Source organism: Aotus nancymaae, unplaced genomic scaffold (genome assembly GCF_030222135.1).
Source record: "Aotus nancymaae isolate 86718 unplaced genomic scaffold, 86718_ANA_hifiasm-v0.15.2.pri h1tg000002l, whole genome shotgun sequence".
Lineage (NCBI taxonomy): Eukaryota > Metazoa > Chordata > Mammalia > Primates > Aotidae > Aotus > Aotus nancymaae.
The window spans coordinates 26,818,478-26,824,905 of NW_026988413.1; positions in this window are offsets into that span (position 1 = coordinate 26,818,478).

Below are 6,428 nucleotides of genomic sequence, written 5' to 3' on the forward strand. Positions count from 1 at the left end.
TTCCTAGGATAAAATAACAAACTTTGACGGAAAGAGAACAAAATTGCTACAGCATACCAAGGGCAATATAGTTATGATTGAGAACATAAAATGCCACTAACTCTGCCCTGTGATAGAAGCCAGATTAATAGACCTAGAGGTTAAAGTCTTTTCTGGGTCTCTAACTAAAAAAAAAAGGCCAGAGCATTTATAGTAATTACTCAGGCATCCTGTCTATCACATTCCATTAGTTTGTTCATTTGTTTGTTTTTATAATGTTTACCTTGAAACACTGCAATCACTCAGTCCACATCTGCTGAGTGTCCCTGTAGATGTGGCCCATTCCAATCCTCACCCTATATTAAAACAAAACAGAAGGGCTTTTAATATTCAATTTTGCACTGTCTCGAAAGTGATCCATCTGCATTTACACCAAATTGATGTCCCTCTTTCTGTGCTTTTTCCCAAAATGACAATGTCTTTCTGATGACATTTCCTATAACAAGCAACAATGAAATTGCTTGTTATAAAAAGTATGAATTAAAAGGAAGTGTTTTCTTTAATCATCAGTAATTCTTCTATCCAAAGAAAACCATTTGGCATACATATTTCCAAATTTCTTTCTCTGCTTTAGAGATTTTTTCTTAAACCAAATTAGACCACATTGCATATACTGTTCTTTAAACAAAGGTGATCTTTTCTTGTTCATAAACATAGATCTACATTAATCTGACTTTGTTCTTCATTCCATAAGAAGAAAATACACCTGCTTTTTTTAGAAACCATAGTTTATTTAATTTTAGTTGTTCATATACATTATATTAACCCTACTGTTAAAATGCACGTGCTGAATGAAGAGAGTCCCCAGACAGACTTTGTGTGAGTAACATGGTTGTTTATTCACCTGGGTGCAGGTGATGGTGCCCAAAAAGGGCATCAGCAGAGGGCGATGGGATAGGAGTTGGTTTTATAGGTTGGGACAAGTGGTCAGTTGAAGGTGGTAAGCTATTTTAGGGAGGAGAAGGACATTACGGATGCATGGTCACAAGGGTAGGGGTAATCAGTTACAAACAGGCATGATCGTAAGGGTGGGGGTATCGGCTGCAAGCAGAGGGGAGGATATGATAAATCACATAGTTACGGGGGTGGGGGTCTTGAGAAACCCAATGTCCAGGGGGGAAATTCCACAAGGCTGAGCAGGAACAATAGTTGCAAGTTGCAGGTTGCAGGTTGCAGGTTGCAGGGGGAGAGCAATTAGTTGAGGCAGGAACAAGTTGTTTCACTTCTTTCCATGGCCAGCTGGTTACTTGTGTTTACTTCAGACTTTCTGGCTTCTGGGGACCATTCAGAGGTGTATGTGCAGGTCACCAAGGCTAAAATGGCCAGGCCTGAACTTGGAGGCCTAACACCTGGAAAGACTCAACCACAACCAGCAGCGAGGAAATTTTCATCTGTCCTCTGTGTGTCAAATTTATCTGCACACACTTTAAATCTCTGGGTTTGCATTCTCAAATACCTGCTTGAAGGGGAAAGGTATGTACACAGTGTTTGTGATTTCAAGAATGACTGGATTAACTTGGTTTTTCACTCTCTTGGGAGTCAGAGAGAAGACAGAAACCAAGAGGCAGAGGCTATAATTCATACTCATGTCACCAGCAGCTATCAAATAAACAGTAGTTCAATAAATTGAAAGCATGTACTTGGAGAATCAATAAAAGCTTCTGGGAAAAAATGGAGTTTGAGCTGAGCCTTTGGGCAGGCAGGATCTGCCAAGGCAAATAAGAAAAGAGCCTGGATTTCTGGTGGTAAGAAAATATGAGCTAGACAGGGAACCAGGGCAGAGCACAGGATACACAGCTGGGTTAAGGAGGAAACTTGGCCCAGCGAAGCAGAGACTTGACCTTGGGAGCTGTGGGGAAGGTAAATACCAGAAGGTGGGCTAGAGGGCAAAGGATCTCACAATCCAAACAGAGGAGTTTACACCTGATGAAATGGAGAATCTTGGAAGGTTTCTGAGGAGATAACTGATTGATGAGGGCAACACTGAAAATGAAGAACCTTGCAGGATGGTGCCTGGCAGAGATCCTCTAAGCAGAGAGCCAAGTAAGAGCCTCCTGGGGAAACCCAGACTCAGGATGACACATCTGGACTTGGTGATGGCAGAGGAAATGTCTGAGATGGGCTTGAAGAAAGATTTCAGTGGAAGAAACATGAGCTGTGGTGAGTTAATTTTTGCATGACTGGATATAGAAAGAGAATGTGGGGAAAAGAAGCTCCAACGGGCGTTAAAAGGAGGGACAGGTGGCCACCTCCACGCCTGCCCCCACAACATTTCTCCATCCGTTGTGACACTGTGTGATGTTCCACTGTAAGAATTTGTTTTGATTATCTCCCCTACTGTTAAGCTCTCAAAAAGGAATTTTTGCTGAGAAGTACTATTCAGTGCTTCAATCTCCTCTAAGTGCTAGGAACATGATAGCACTTAGATAGTTCTTTCCTTCTTGGGAAGAACAATGGAGGGGGGTGTTGAGTCTAGAGCTATGGTGGGGGTCCAAAAGACGCCTTGCCCCCACCTCACTCCTGAGTCCAAAGGCGAGACAGGACTTAAGATGATGCCTGAGTGAGAAAAATAAACATTCCTGAATGGATGTGTCAAATAAAAATTATAGAAGGCCACTGTTTTGGACTAAGCTTCCATACCAGACCCCAGCAGACCAGACTAAAAATCGAAGTGGAGTCACCCATGCTAAGGCCCCAAGATAGGTTGTTGTCTGCCCTGAGAAATCAGGAGAAAGGGATAACAGGCAGTTTCCCAAACAGACTAGTTTAAATCTTCAATAAGCATGATAATGAAGTTTCTTTGCTTTAATCCTTACACAAAAATTGTGGCCTTAACATCAGTCACCTGATGTTAACCAACCAGTTATTTTTCTATCGTGCTGTCTCACTGTCCCCACCTTAAAAGAAAAGTAGCTTTGGAAAGACTAACACAGTCTTTGTTCTTTGCTCCTGCTTTATCCAGCCCCTCTCCGTCAGTAAGACAAAGCCCTTCTGCTTAGCTCATGAGAACACTCACTGTGTTTTATGGGATGAAGTGTTGCCCTATTCCAGAATCTCAAATAAAGCCAATTGAGATCTTTTACCTGAATTTGCTGTAATTCTGTCTTTTGAAAGGCGAAAACTGTCATTTAAAAAAATAAATAACAGGAAGTTAGAGAAGGAGAAAGCACAAACCTTGTAGGAGGTTGTAAGAAAAACTTAAGAAAGCACTGTTTTCTGTCTCTGACGACATAAACTGACCCATATCAGAATAGGGCATCGTCCTTTCTACCGCCTCACTGTTATAGAAGCCGGGTGAAATCTATTTTTTTAACAGTCATATTGAAGTATATATGACATATAATAAACTGCACATATTTATTTTTTAATTTTTATTATTCTCTTAAGAAACTCAGTCTATAAACTACATAAATTTAAGACATGCAATTTGATATGTTTTGACATAGGTATACACCCGTGATGAAATCATCACCACAATCAATATCACATATCATAGATCCATCAACCCCAATAAAATCTGTTTTTGGGAATCACTGAGAAAATCTCCAGCCAGAAAGAGATCATTGAAGCCTCCTTGCTCTGCAAAGGAGGAAATGAGACCCTGAGAGGGGAAGTAGCTTACACAAAGCCCCAGGGCTGATCTGGGCTAGCGCAGGCACCAGGAGCTCCATCCCCAGACCCTGGTTCACTGCTCCATCCAATTAACCAAGGTAATTCTACTCCGCTCGCTCGAGGAAAAGACCATTTTAGACCAAATGCTTCTTCATCAACCTATCCCCAGGGAAGCTGTAGTTCAGAAAGAGAAAGATGATAGCTCTCTTTAGAAAAGTGCTTTAATAGCATATCACTCCCTATGAAGATGATGTTAGGCACACTTTGCCTTTCTCTCCCTTTAACCCCAGAAGGTGAGACAGCCTAACAGTAGGGTGAGTAGACCACTATATGGGGCCATAGGAGAAAGAACCACAGATTAAAGTCTTCAGTAGAGTTACCAGACTCTAAAGCACTTCAGATTCAAAAATCTGAATGCCTTTGTCTGTAGAAACATGGTTGTTTGTAGTGCTTTTTGTCCCCCTGCCTCGGGTTTATTTGTACAAATAGCACTGGAGGACACCAGCCCCATTCAGATGGCGGCCCAGGATCACACCAGTCCTTCTGTCCTAGGTCGGCAGACAGAGGTCTCTACTCTGAAGCCTTTGTGGGAGCCTGGGCACCTTTTGGAGCCTAAGCTGGAGCTGCAGCCTGAGCCTTGGTTTGATCCTTGGCCTTGGCCTTTGGCTGGCACTCTGTTCATCTTTCAGTGTGTCTGCGTGCCTGATCTTTCTTGGTCGTGTGACAAGAACCCAGTTTTAGCTGAACTAAGGAGCAAAAATTCTGCAACACAAGCTTGGGAAGCGTGCTTATGCCTGCATTGCCAAGGGTTCTCTTCCCCCAAGCCCAATCCAGTTTAAGGTTTGGGAAATTAACTCTTTCCATTTGGAAGATGTATCCAAGGGGAGTGAGTGTCTTGCAGTACAGAGACACAATTACCTATTAGTGAAGAGAGGACAGAGGAGGAAAAAAGAGGCTTTTTTTTTTTTCAAAGGAGTCCCAGGGGTTCAGGATGCATTTGAAAGGCGTACAGACTGAAGATGAATGGCTACTCATCTAGAAAGAGGGGAGTGAGGCATCCCAGGTTCCCTTCTCTTCCTAGAAAATATCCAGGGTACTTAAGGGAGAGAAAGTGAAGTGTTCCCCTTTCTTCTGTTCTTATATCACCGAGTCCTGGCAACCATGACAGGGTGCCACCCACGGGTGTCAAAGTTGCTTTCACCAATGTTAACAGAGGAGCCTAGAGGGTGGGAATATCCACTCTTACCCACATATGCCCTATCTCTCCTGCTGTCAGTAATCTTCAAGTTTTCTTGACCTCATTTACACCACGGATACTAGCATAACCTTGACCCATGAAACAGGAAGCTTGGCTTAATCAGCAGGAATCAGTCATACTCTACTGTGCCGTGCCTTTTAAATTCCATTATCATCTACCTCTGGATCCCTCTGATCCGTTTTTCTTTCCTATGGCTTCAACCCGAAGCTTGGAGTTGAGTTTGGAACAAAAATGTGTCTCTGGAAGCGGGAGTTGGTGTTGCTTGTACTCCTTATCGTGAGTTGAATGATAAGGTGAAGCTGTGGAATTGAGTTCTCCTCCAACAAGGGAAAGGAAAGGATGTCCTGTGACATGCCCAGATAATTGGTGGCTATAGTTATGCTTGCTGAGATTTGGGTATGTGGGGCGTGGCTTTAGTTAACTCCCTTGGTCTTACTTTCCTGGAAAAGAAACCTCCGGGTGATGGCCATTCTATTTATTCCCATTACCTGGCAGGATTTGCAGGATAATTGCTCAGAACTAGAATATTGATCCAGATTTTTACATCGCCTGTCCCTTGTGTTTCTTCTAAGCTGCAGCCAGGGAGTGCTGGTTAGTTCACAGGCATATAAGCAGGGTGAGTCTAAAATGTAGGCAAAAACTTAAAAACAACTAATGAGTCTAGAATTTAATGACAAATGTATGAGTTTTTAAATGTAATTTCTCTCTCTCCAGTCCTCATTTTGTTAAAAACAAATCATGGGCTGGGCGCTGTGGCTCACACCTGTAATCCCAGCACTTTGGGAGGCTGAGGCAGGTGGATCACAAGGTCAAGAGATCGAGACAATCCTGGTCAACATGGTGAAACCCCATCTCTACTAAAAATACAAAAATTAGCCGGGCATGGTGGCGCACACCTGTAGTCCCAGCTACTCAGGAGGCTGAGACAGGAGAATTGCTTGAACCCGGGAGGCAGAGGTTGCAGTGAACAGAGATCGCGCCACTGCACTCCAGCCTGGGTAACAAGAGCGAAATTCTGTCTCAAAAAAAAAAAAAAATGATAGGACTGAGTTGTTTGCAAAATAGATTTAAGTCTGATAGTTGGCCTGATTATTTGCATAAAATGCAGCAAGAATAATTATTTTTGCATAGCCCTTTTAGATTGTCCTCGATGGAACTCTGTTCAACAAGAAATCTCAGGGCTTTCTAAAGCCGAGCCTGGCCACGGGTTTGTACCTTCAAATACCTGTGAGTTGGGTAAACTACTCCCTTCTTGAGGTCCCAAGAGCATTGGTCCCTGGGCCTGTTGGAATGTGACATTCTTTATTCACCACAGGTTAGGAACCCTGTACAGGAACTGCGTAGACAAGGTATGAGGCCAGTTTTCTCAAGGGGCTTTTATCAGCTCTGCGAGTGGAGCTTGACTCCTTAAAAGCAAACATATCCATCCAGTCAAAGCCTTGGTAAAACAACCAGTTTCTTCAATTGCATCCTGTTGCAAAACAAAATGAATTCTTATTGCACTGATGCAAACAACTCT